Below are 13,817 nucleotides of genomic sequence, written 5' to 3'. Positions count from 1 at the left end.
GGCAGATGTTGTGCAGTCTCAACACCATGTTCTGCTGGCCACACAGGCCTATCACGTGCAGGCATCCAGGGTCTGCTCCTGGTAACTCGTGGCAGTGGAGTTTACCAGGCAAGCAATAAGGCAGTGTGCAAGAGCAGCATGGCTGGGCACAGCAGAGAGAGCAGGCATAGAGCAGGGAAGCAAAGCAGCAAAGCAAGAGCAGGTTGTTCGCCTGCCTATCTCCTTTTATCAATGTGGGCTGAGATTAATTGCACTTTGGACACCAGAATAGCCAATCAGGATGGCAGTTAGCCAAACTATACCATATTAGGCAAAGCCACAGGCTCACTTTTGACTAATCTGGGAAAAGCACAGGCACAAGCTAAGTGTGTGTACCTTACACCACAGGACCCTGGGCAGGCCAGCCTCAGTGGCTACAGGTTCTTTTGTGTCTATTTCCTGTGCTTGCCTCTCAGTGGAGCAGAAAAACATGCCTAGGCAAGGCAGGACATGTATCAGCCTATTTTGGGCCTATCAGGCCTACCACAGCAGGATGATGACAGAAAAATCTTCCTAGAACTTTTTTCTATTAATATTAATGCTTCACAGAGCATGTTAAAAGAGTTTCCAGTCAAGAAATAAGTGCTATGTTTTTTTTCCTTCTGATTAGAACTTCTCAGAGAGGGCACATGTTTTCAGTCAGGGACTTCATGATCACTGAATAATGCTGCAAACTGACACAGCATTCCTTTTGTGTGCCATCTTTATTACCTGCCTTTTGATGCAATTCAATGCCGTTATGGGAGTGTTTGTGTCCTAGGTTTTAAACAACACCTACATCTTACTTTGTTCCTCCCCTCAACAGCTTTTTGAGATTTCTCCACAGCAACTTTTTAATGTGTCAGGACTTTGCATTGCAGAGCAGAAATAAGCACAGGCACAAAGAAGAGCTGATGAAACTAAACATCACACTAGAAGACTCCTTGCATCTCTAAAGGATAGCATAGAGCTTTGTAACATCTAAATTACTGCTTCTCTCTAGAGTAAAGGGGACAGATTGTATCAGTGTGCGTAGAACAGTTTAACTTGTCCATCTCCCCTCCTCACACACATTCATGTGCAAATATTTACAAGAGCAGTGAAAGACAGATGAAGTAAACAAACAGGCTCAGGAGCAATCTCAAGCCCCTAACCCAGTATAACACCTTTGTTGCTGATGTCAACTCCTGAGTATTTTCCCACCAGAACTCTTCTATACAGCTATGTAAAGGTGAAACTCGCTCATTTATATGATTCATATAGACACAACGCCTACAGACATGGGATTAGCCAGTTAACAGGTGTGTCTGACTGCAGGCAGAAGAAATATGTTGTCATTCAAAGGCAAGATAAAGCAAACTTTCCTCTACTTTGCTTTTGACAGAACCTGAAAATGGATTTAATCTTAGATTTAGTCAAAAGTGCGAGGGTTGGGTTTTATGCTATACTGTCTCTTCTCCTGCAAGCTTTATAGCTGTATAATTCAAATACTTCAGGGGAGTTCTTTCTTATTTACAGCAAGTCTGAGAGAGGCAGAAAGCTCATTTTCAGTGATACCTGGAAAAGCCAAAAATTATGAGGTGGGCTTCTCTTCAGAAACTAGTAATGTTTTTCCATTAGAAAGATCACAGGCATTTCTTACTCCACATTATTGTTCTCATAGTGTTTTAAATGCCACACTGCAGTCCTTGTTTTAGTAATGAGCCACACAGCGCTTCCTCTGACATCCTGGAGAGCAAAGAGTTATTGCTGGCATGTCAATTACGGTTAACAAGGAAAAGCTTGGTCTGCTGGCAAGACTACGAAATGACCTATGTTGTAATGACAATAGCTGCCAAACACTGCACAGATATGCATCAGAATTAATATATTAGTACTTAGCACAAGAGGTCCTTGTCCAGGGCTAGGAGATGTGGTTACAGAAAGAATGCAAATATTGATAGCAATTAAACATAGGAATCTCGCTGCAGTTTCGTGTTTCCTTTGTATCCTTTTCCCTGAAGAAGTCTTTTGTTTCCTCCAACAGTGTCATTTTTTTAACAAGTTCAGTGGCTTCCATGAGGAGTTTTTGCATTTGGAAATGTTATCTTCATCCCCTTTTCGTCTAGTGCATTAGACCTTGGAGTTCTCAAGACTGCCTTCATGTGCTTTAGAAGCTTTTTTCATAGCTGAATTCAGAAGCGGTTCACAAATTGGCAGGGAGAAGGGTCACAACTGTGTTGTCAAACAAAGAGACTGAAGGACATGTAGATCCGTTTGATGAAGTAACTGAAGTAAATTGGAGTGCTTTGGGAGGTTGTAAACCTCTCACATTCTCCTCCTACGTTAAGCTTGGCTAACGCAGGGGCAAGTTTGCTGCAAGTAAGAGAAAAGCTCTGCTGCCACCTCCTTCCGTAGAGAGTCTATGGCCATTCCTCATTTAATCACCTGTCAACACCCTGGCAAATGGCAAAGAGAAGTACTGTTTCTCACCTGTGACAGAGCTGTGCCTCAGCAAATGCTCGCCTTGCGTCAGAAGCTGCATGTTCCCAAGGATTAAAAACTAGCAGTGTCAAAATCTTTGCACCTATTACTGTCTAAGTCCCCAGGCCCTGTGTAGGCGTGTTTCTGATGGGCCAGCAGATTGTCAGTCCCTCAGCACCCCTTTTCAGGACAATGAGTATGCTTCAGACGGCAGGATTACCCATAACCAACAAGTCTAGTACATTCACTGCCTGCTTTTTTTCTTCATAGGAGAGGATACATGGATTGCCTTTAACTCACACAGTAAACATATCCCTGAAAAATCAGTCTTCTGAATCTAAACTTTTCCTAGCAGATTGCTTTCCTCACACCTCGACATACCTTCTAGTAAAGAGAGTAGGCTTTCTTGGAGGATTTTCTGTAATTTGGCATCTTCTCAGCATGAGCAGAAACACAGATCTCACAGCACAATCTACTCTCTACTGCAGCTGTTTTGTCAGATGTTATTCACGCCCTGAAACGGGAGGCTTGTTCTGAGAATCATAGAATTTTATGGGTTGGAAGGGCTCTTTAAAGGTCATGTACTCCAACCCCCAGCTCATATTAAAGGGATAAAGAGCTTAACCCTTTGTTCTCTGCAACCTTGCATTTCTGTGCATTCTCTTCTGCCTGGCTTCTCGTTAACTTGCACCAAAGGCAGAGTCTAGCAGCACATACACAAGACATCACATCCCAACTCTGATAGAACTCTGTGGCCAAGCAGCTGAGAGAGCTCTGCTCTCTCTCTCTCTTTTCTTCTCTTTCCCTCCTTTACAAGAAAAATGCCCATTGGAATCTTTATCTAGGAAAGAGTTGGTGTTACCCTTGGGTTACTAAGACATAAGGCAAGAGAGACGAATTGCTACATTACAGCCTGGAGGGAGATAGGGGCTTTGACAAGCTGTAAAATTGTTCAACATCTTGGATGGGGCTGAGAGAACTTTAGTAGCGCAGCACTGGGGACTGACAACTCAGGAAATGCTGCTGTGTGCCGCCCTGGATTTACCACTCTTGCCAGGTAAGGAGAGGAAGGCTTAAAGTGAAGGGCTGGGAACCCCACTGGTGTACAAGGCAAGCAGACATGCCTAAGAGCACAGCCCTTTCTGTTACATTCAGGGATCATCCCCCAGAGCTGCTAGGCAGATCCTACCACTCTAGGCTTTGAAAGTCTTCTTTTTGGGGTTCGGGGGTTTTGTTGTTGTTTTTCGTTTGTTTGTAGATAGTCTTAAAAGACATAATATTTATCATTCTGTATCTAGCTACATTTAAAGCAACAGCAGAGAGGGGTCAATCACATCAGTCCCCCTCAAAGTGTGGAGCTCGGTAGAAGACAGATAAATAATTGTGCAAGGATTTTTAAGCCAGAACAAAGCAAATTTCTTCCCTTCAATTTCTTCATTCAAGCAACTTTTTGCTTTCCTGTGTGAGTCAGATTTACTTTGTGGTGGCATACTCTTTATTTGAGTTTCATCCCATAGGATTACCTTGCTGTTCAGAAGCATAAATGCACCATATAAGGAAAATTTTATCCTGAGATTTAATATTTTGAAGACTGAATCATCAAGCTTTAGCTTCCATGTGTTCAGCAAAGCACCATAGCTCCATCAGTGGCATGAATGCTTCACTCCAGGCAGAAGCACAGAAATAAATTATTCAGACTGAAATTCAAAGGAAAGCGAGTTTCAAGAATTGCCAGAATTTGATTACTTGTTGATGCCTTTATAGAAGTGGTATTCTGAGAAACACTTTCTCTTTCACAGTGCTGCAGACTTTAATAGCTCGCCTTTTTCCAGGTGAATATCAATACATTCACTTTCTGTTTTTCTAGTTTCTGTAGGTAGTAAGGAAAACTAAATATATAGATTGGTACAAAAGAGAAAAGAGAAAAGCCACAGAGGATCTCAGCACAAGGAAAAGTATGAATTTGAAAATGAAGTTCCAGATGCATGTTTGTTGACTGAATGACTAGTGAAAGACCCCAGAGAGACAGGAATTCATTGATTTTGTACAGATCTTTGAAGTTAAGAAGGAGGAGAAAAAAAAAAGGTTAAAACATACTCTTCCCTTACATTCATTTTCCTGGCTATTTCCACCTGCATTGTGTATGCTTCATTCTAAGCTGACTTTCCACAGCTGAAAAATCTGAGATGAAAACCGAGAGACTGCTTAGCAAACACCTTGCCCTAGCTAAGGTCAGTGGATTTGGTGTTCTTACAAAGTTTTTAGCTGGTTTTAGTTGTCAGTGTTTGAATCTGATGCTGATGTTTATAGCTGTTAGTAATCTACAAAGATCTGCTGCATGAGGAGTATGAAACTGGATAAATGAATGTGCAGACTGGTAAATATACCAACAGTTTTATTCTATTAAGGGAATATTAATGTGGCTGCAAAAAAAAACCCAAACCAAACCAAAAAACCCCACCCCCCAAACCCAAAACAAACAAAAGACCTAAAAAAACCCAACCAAACAACCAAAAATACAACCCAGCTCCTAAGCCCCTCCCAGCTGATTCCATGCTTCTGTTCCCTTGGTGCTCATGGGAGGTAGTAGGATTCTGGAGTCCAACAGAACGATTGTGGTGGCTTCTCTATTTTTCAGCTCACTGATGCTGCTACTTTCAAAATTGCATCAGGCAACAGAATGATCCCTGGGGAAACTCCAACAGTCTTTAAAGAAACCATTCAGGTCTGGATGCTGCGCCTGGGTTCGTTCTGGATTTAGCTTCCCTGTCTGAATCCTATATGAATGCTCCCAGTATCCACTGATGCATTCACCTTCAAATGACTATCTTTATGCAAGTAAAAGAACCATCTATAACCTGTCAAGTAATCTAATAGAGCAGAACATAAGCATTGTCTGTGACATGTTTAGCTTTAACAGACTGTGCTGAGCCTTTGCATGTTAATATGCAAATAATTTTGCAGTCAAGTTCTGTGCATTTTCCTTAACTATGAAGTCCACACTAAAATCAGATGGTAGTAGGAAGCCTCAAAAACCAGGCTGAGATTTTTGCAAGTGGATTTAGGTGTCTAGCTCATATTATATGGCTACAGGGACCTAAATTCCTTGACAATCTCAATCCTAAAGGATTACCATCCTTTTCTTTGTGTTATACTCCTGGAAGAAAAGATACAGCCTTCTTACAAAGGAATACTTGGTTTTGTTTTTAAGTGAATCAATCTCTAAGATCTAAATAAGCCTGTTTTCAAAGGATTAAAAAAAATTATACAGCTGTTAGGATAAATGCCTTATTTACCGGAGAGAAAATAATGTTTTGCTCTATTTTAGTGACTTTTTGTTGAAAATTTCCTACTCATGTCTTTGTTTTAAATGATTTCTAGGATTCAGATTGGTTAAGGCACCATTCAGGGAATTTATTTGCACAGATGCCAGTTAATGTGCTTTTTGTCTTTTTAAAGTCATTTAGGCATGTACTTGATTTAGATGGATTGTTTATCTAGTTACTGATTTTCACTGTTGTGGGGAAAACTTTTATCAGCTTTGGTACCTTGTTCTTAATAATCTGATTTTGAAAGTCAGAGCAGTTTTCCCATTGTTCACCTTTCTCTGTTGTTAAGACCCATTCATTTTCTAACGTACTGGTTTGGTAAAGAATGTAAGTGGTAACTATCATCTTTACAGCGAGCCTAAATACATGGTATGGTGAAATCTACTTCACACATTTTGATATGTGAATGATGGCTAAAATGTGCTCTCCCTGCTAAGTCAAACAGTATCACAGTATCATCAGGGTTGGAAGAGACCTCACAGATCATCAAGTCCAACCCTTTACCACAGAGCTCAAGGCTAGACCATGGCACTCAACCTTGCCTTGAACAGCCCCAGGGACGGCGACTCCACCACCTCCCCGGGCAGCCCATTCCAGTGTCCAATGACTCTCTCAGTGAAGACATATACACTGGTGTCCTTTCAGACACTGTCGGAGGGCTTGCCATCACAGTTCAGTTATTTTCAGCCTTAGTCAAGACCTTAGTTATGATTTATCCCAGTTAGATAGGTATATCAACAGAACAAAGCAAACCAATCATAGTGAATTCAGCATAACATGCAGCCAGAGGTTCAGCTGGCTGTAAGAGAAAGCAACTCTTCCAACACTGCATATGGTGATGAAGAGATTTTTTTCCTCTAAAACCAGATTTCTACTTATTTTCAGCTCTTTAGGACCCAGTTTCTGCAGGAAAAAAAATGGAGGTAATACTGCTGTCCTCCTCCATAAGGCATTAAACAACAGCAAACACAAAGCAACTAACCAAACCAAAGCCTCATAATAAGCAGATATTAATTTATTACTTATTGATGTACCATTCCTTCTTCCCAATTTTGCATGGACACATTGTTGTACATCCATATATTAATTTAAATTTGTCTGTTTGACTGCTAAATTTTTATTCTCCAAAAATCTTTGCAAGAATAAACATTGTATTATTATAGATGCCAATTAGTGACATAATATCGTGCAAGGAATAATTTTGTCCCTTTGATCTAATTTATCTTCTGATTCAAGGCTATGGGTAGCTACAGCTGAGAAAGTGAAAAAGGAGTCTAGATTCCACTGATTGTTTTTAATGTGACTGCCGAAATACACATCCAGAGATCGAGGGTAAAGCTTTAATTTTCTTCAGGTATGCAGAAATCAGGCAAGAAGAATGAAAATGCTTTAGAAGTGCTTTTCTTTGTTCTGATGTGTCACTTGACATATATCAAAATAATGTAACTGCAGTGGAATTTAAAATCTGGGAGCCACTGAGTGGTGTGGTACAGCAATAGCAATAATTGTTTCCTTTTCAGGTTATTGTGTATAATTATCCTGAGTGACAGCAACAACTTTTATCTAAGCTACTAACTGCCAGAAGAACTATATCATGACCATCACTGGGATGTTATTGGATTGGTGAGGTTCCATTCAAAACAATACAGTCTAATTAATGTTTACCCCAGCAGGTATGTAGGATGGCAACATGCTGAATGAAATGCTGAGGAGAAAAGGGTTTTCTGAGCTCACCTTCTCTTGAACAGAAAAATTGCTATGAACAAGACTCCAACAAAACCCAGGCTCCTGGATCCAGCCCACTGCTGAAGAGAATAAAATCTCACTTGAAACCAGAGAAACACTTCTCAACCATGTGATGATCACTCATCTTTAAAACCAGATCTACCAAAATAAGGCCCTAGGTAAAGCTGGTTTATGCGGGACCGAGAACTGGTTGCATTTGAGTGTTGACAGGGCTGCGAGGTCACCACAGTATCTACCAACTTCTCGCTGCTGACCCCTGAGGAGAGCTTTGCCCTCTGCCAAACATGCTCAGGTAAGCATTGCCTAAAGATGTGCTTCCAAAACCATTTCTCAGGAGACCTTAAAGTCAGGCCCTGTCAAATGCCAGGAAAGAGAAGTTTGGAGCAGTATGATTAAAACCTTTAACAGTCCATGAAGTAGATACCAGTAAAACAACAAACTTTAATTAATAATGCTTTAAGAAATTAATTGGAATACAGGTTTAAGAGTGGCAATAAACACACTTTTTCCTAGACTGACTGAGTAAACAGATGAAGTGATCTGTGAAACAGAAAGTGGAGAGGGGAAAATCTTGCTATGCTTCAGGATTCTTTTTAATCAATGGAGATTCATTATAGCTGGCTCCAACCAAGGCTGAGTTTACACAAGTGATTTTCTTACTCTGTTCCTGAGGAGATGTGCAATCATGGCCTAGGGCAATGCACTTGGCTCATTAGTGTAGTTTTAAGAAAGATGTCTTCTGCCACACTGAATGGCTGCCTACAAGCACAAATGTTAAAGTAGCATTGAGGAGAACCTATCATTAATGCAACAGGTGTGATCTATCTTCTCTGGTTTTATTTAGGTTGTTTATGAGCCTGCTGATAAAATTTGGGCTGGCTCTTTCAGGTGAAATGTGGAGGTGGAAAAGTACCTATTAAGTGAAGTAATTACTAGGTGGTGATTTGCATCAGTAAAGTTCTTTCCCAAGAAGTGCTGCTGGGAGGTGTTTGTGAAAGGGTGAGTGTTGTTTTGGAGCTTGTTGTGACATCTGAGTCAAAGATTAGAGACATTTACCAAGCATAAAGCATCATTAGGAGGAAGCTGAGTGTCCAGGGCTTATGTGTCCTCTGAAGAGAATGCTCTGCTTAAGTAAGAGGGACTAAATGTTAATGTGAAGTGCTGCTGGGTTTGCTTGCTGTAGTCTGTAAGAAGGGAGTCCACATGTTTTCAAGAAGGTCTGGGAGTCTCTGTTTCTCTTTCTTACTCTGAAGATGCAGATTAGTTTTCTCTCTGTGCTTTCTCTGTTCTGAGATGTGGTCCCTCTCTCCTTTTACATGGAGTTGTATTTTTCTCGTTGGAATTATCCCTAGCAGCAGTACAACTATAGAGCAGAGACTATGGCAGGCCTCTCAGCCACAAAGCACTGCTGTTTCTGGGTCTACTGGGATAGGGGAAACGGAAGCAGCAGTGGTTGTGTTCTTGTGATTCATCCTTTCTTTTGTTTCCTAAAACACTTTTTAGTCTCTTAGAAGTTTGCTTATGTTTGGGCAGATTGTTGTGGGGACCAGGGGCTGCTTCTTCCCATTTTGAGCTCTGTATCGCAGCCTACTTTGCACAGACTGTAACTGGTGATTCTCAAGTGGCTCCCTAATTACTACTTCTGATGCAGACAAGGACTGCTGTAGACTTTGATGCTATCACACTAACTGTTTATATCACATCACTGTAGCTTTTTCTTCTGGTGGTTTGGGAGGCATAGTGTAGGAAATGACACAAAAGGTTAAGAAACAAGATGCAAGAAAATTGGCATTTCCTCTAATAGAAATACAAATTTTCAGATTAAACTGGAGAACTACAAATTGTCCCTAATTCATTATCCTCAGAAAGAAAAAAGAAAGCAAGCTTCCAAATTGTGTATAGTGCAGTGCTTGACTTGCTAAGCGTTTTCTGTAACGACTCATTTGTAATATTCTCCCAGCGTAAGGAGGGGGGGAGGATGATGTTCCTACCTAAAGATGGTCTAATTTTTCCTGCACTGGCAGCTGAATTGTAACTCATAATTTGCAGATTAAGTAACTGAGTTACTCTGGCAGATTTGTACTAAAAGGGGAAAATGCAATGCTTTCATGAAAATAACCATGAAGGTGAATGAAAGCCTACATCCATCCAGGCACAGGTCTATTAAATGTTCCCTTCATACACATCACAATAGAAACTTTGGGCAGGCAGTTTAGCAAAAATGGAAAGAAATATCAAGTCTCTGAAGTCCCTATATCACCTTGCTACTTGTAGGACTATTTTTGTGTCATGAAGTTTGACATTCTAGTTGCTCTCTTGGTAGTGAAGCAGCTTTCTTGAGCTGAGATGAGTTAGAGAAACTACAACGAATGGCTTCAGAGATATGGGGATTTCTATACACAAGAGCATGAAAACTTAACAAAGGCAGTGGGAGAAGGGGAAGCAAGAGTCTAACACCATGTAACTGAATTGGAGGTGGAGTTTTGGTGTTGGGCCCTTTCTGTGACTGTCAAAGTGGTGATAGTTATATTGGTGTAGTATGTAACAGGCCTCAGGCAACTACTGTGTGAAATAGTCTAACCTAGGCAGCTAATGGTGTTAGATTAAGGAACTTGGAGCCTGAAGGTAGAGATGGAGAAGTCATTACAGGTTTCTGGCTCAGCCTCAGGGAAGTGCTCTGTGCCTAACGCAACACAGCAATTCTCCCATCATGAGAACTGAGTGGTGGAGCAGATTTGGAGAGGTGCCTGTTTTGAAATGAGACTGTACTGTATTTGAGAGGAGAATCCTGTGAATCAAAGAGTCCCTCCATGTCTAAGAGCCTGTCGTAACCTCCTGAGGGCTTCCAGAACTGTGTGGGCAATCTTGGGGAGGCTTCAAGGACAGAAATATAGGAGAAGGCACAGCTGCTTTCCTTGTTTTCTAAGCACTGAGGGGAATTGATGGTGATTTGGTTGAGAGACAAGAGATGGTAAATTATGTTTTAGCTGTTTCTTTTAGGTGATATGGATGTGAATTAAGGTAGTCAAGTGGACAGGAAAGGGTCACAGAAAAAAAAAACCAGATGCAATCTCTTGCCTTTTATTCCACAGCAGTCTCCAGAGAGTGCTACCTGTGTTACTATGTGTGCTATTTCTACTGAGTCAAGTTTTCAAAAGCCTATGTGCAGATGCTTAGGGGCAGACATTTTGGAAGGTGAAAGTCTCCTGCAAAAGAGAGGTGCAGGGTGTGTTCTTGGCAGTGACAATACCTTCTCTAACTGCTTAACTTCTCATTAAAATCACAGCCCACCAGCCCCTTTCCTGTGAGTCTCTAAAATGTGCGTTTCAAGTTTGCTGCTAACGCAAAAGAAGTCAAAGTCAGATCTACTTTTCTGTCATGATGCTAGGAGTTGTAATTGAAGCAATACAAGAAAACATTTTTAATGCTGGTAGTTAAGTAATGACACAATTTACTCAAAGATTAGAAGAAGTAAAATAAAAAGACTGTCACACAAAGGTGTCACTTCAACGTTGGGTAATAATGAAGTTAATTACTTTTGTGTGAGTGGAGGTAACAATATAATTAGTCATGATTTCATGACAGAGTCAAGAGCCACTTCTATTTTTCACTAGAAATATCAGGCATCTTCTATACAGCTAAAATGAATAGAAGGAATTACTAAATGAAACTGAGAATACATACATTAGAAGATTCGAGATGCTTTCAAGTCAATGCCTTTTCTCCCACAGATAAAGGGTTTTACTGCAAAGAACTTCTAATACCTATGAAAATTTCATTGTGGTTTACTTCTGCAAAGATATTGGAGAATGAAAAGTGAAAATAATTTTCATCACTGGTTCCTCAGTTTTGTGCAGACTCGAGGTGGCCTTAGGCAGAGCTTAAACTTACAGACTTATCCCTTCTTTTGACTACAAAGTGGGTTTTGCAGTTACCTAAATTACTGATTGTATCTGTAATTGTCTACTAAATGTCTATCTTGGTTTCCTATAAAAACAAATATTACCACCAGTGTTAAATATTAGAAGATTGATGCATTTTCCGGTACTACATTTGCTGATGTGCTTAATGCGTGCAAAAAATCTTAGACATGTAACACACAAGTTACAAGTCCTTTGCCCTCTGGTACCTTGTTCACATAAAATGTCAAAGAGTCTGCTGCTGATGTCAGTGAAGGCATCTAATTAGCTCATGGGCTGTATGTAGGTGACCAAGCCCCTATGATTTTAAGCTTTCCATAGTTACCTGAAAGCACACAATGTGAAGTGGCATCTCTCAAGACAATACAGAGTTGTTACCAGCCTGAAAGGTAAGAATTTAGAAGCACAGAAGTGGGTTTTGCACGTTGTTTTGTTGTGTGACCCAATGGCATTTTGAGAGGATGTGCAGAAAGCTTCTTTATCTAGTATTACAAGAAATGATTTAATCTTTCGTATGTGATAAAGGTTTGCTTTCATGAGAAATTTCTCTTGCTAATGAAGCTAGGTGGTAGTTTTTTATTCCTCTGTAATTAGTGGAGGATGCTGATGCTTCCCATCATCATTTTTCTTACTGTAGAGGATATGAAAGCAGTTCTGATATATTTAATTTGTATTTGAAGGTTCACTTTTTACCTTCTTTCTGATATTTGATATAGAGTGATGTAGCTTGAACTATCATGTTTAAAAGGTTAAATATGGCTGATTTTCTGTAATTGTTTGTTTGGGTGGTGAGAGAAGTAGGTTGAGTGTTGTCAGTCAAATAAGACCTTGCTAGAAAAAGGGTTTACTATAATTTTCAAGGGCCTTGAATCTATTGTTTTAGGAACAGGAAAATGTCTGTAAGTGCCAGCATATGAAATGATAAAACAAAACAATGATGGTTTAGCTTATGGTTCAAACGGGAACTGTTACCTCACATTATTAAGTATTTGTATAGTAAAAAAACTATACCCTTCTCTGGAGACTTTCAAAACCCTTCTGGACGTGTTCCTGTGTGCACTACCTTAGGTGATCCTGCTTGCAGTGAGGGGCTTGGACTCAATATCTGGAGGTCCCTTCCAACCTCTAACATTCTGTGATTTATTTGCAGTTGGCTCTTAACTGAACAATAGAAGGTTTTAAGAGCTACACCTGGAATTCACCTGAAGTGACATTGTAGCCAGGTGGGGGGTGGCCTCTTCTCCCAGGCAACCAGCAATAGAACAAGGGGACACAGTCTCAAGTTGTGCCAGGGTAGGTCTAGGCTGGATGTGAGGAGGAAGTTCTTCACAGAGAGAGTGGTTTGCCACTGGAATGGGCTGCCCGGGGAGGTGGTGGAGTCACCGTCCCTGGAGGCATTCAAGAAAAGCCTGGATGAGGCACTTAGCGCCATGGTCTAGTTGACTGGATAGGGCTGGGTGCTAGGTTTGACTGGATGATCTTGGAGGTCTCTTCCAACCTGGTTGATTCTATGAATTCATTGCAGAGAAATGGTTGGTGAAGATGACATGCTTAGTGGGAAGCTTTGAAAATACTTTGTTGATCAGGCTTGTCTTTTCCTTTAAACTCTCTCCTCCTGGAGAGCTGATGTTAAGCACCCATTTGAGAAAAGTCTGGAAAATGGTTCCCAAGATAATTTTATATTGGGTTCTGTATTATAAATGAAGATAACTGGAAGTCACATGGTTCTTTGCAGGTTAATCTGACCTGTTTGGTGCTTTGGAATTATCTGTAAGGGATCAGGATGGCTCGTTCAGAGCTTAAGTGTTGGTGTGAGCCCATATATTCCTTTAAATGGGCATGGCCTTAATACTGGAAGTTGTGGTCCAAGTAACAGAGATGAACGTTAGCAGTAAAAGTTCATTTTGTCAGCATTCCATTCTTATGTCTCATTGATAGTATTTCACTGATAATAAATTCCCTGAGAACAGTAACGGTGAGATTTAGTACATCCCAGAAGCCAACACTGTGACCATCATTAAAGTGGCCTTATTAGTTAGGAATGCTAGGATATATTTTGAAGAGAAGTGCAGTGAAATTCAGCAAAGAGTGAAATTCAGCAAAGAGTGAAATTTGTATATAAAGGAAATGTTTTGGAAATCATGCATATGTCTTAGGATTGTTTTCATTGCTTTTATGTCAGAGTATTTGGAATAAAGAAATTCCCTATGGCTTATGATGCCTTCTGGGTCATCAGAATCATAGAATCAACCAGGTTGGAACAGACCTCCAAGATCATCCAGTCTAACCTAGCACCCAGCCCTGACCAATCAACTAGACCATGGCACTAAGTGCCTCATCC

Source organism: Pogoniulus pusillus, chromosome 6 (genome assembly GCF_015220805.1).
Source record: "Pogoniulus pusillus isolate bPogPus1 chromosome 6, bPogPus1.pri, whole genome shotgun sequence".
Classification (NCBI taxonomy): Eukaryota; Metazoa; Chordata; class Aves; order Piciformes; family Lybiidae; genus Pogoniulus; species Pogoniulus pusillus.
This window is presented reverse-complemented; position numbering follows the sequence as displayed.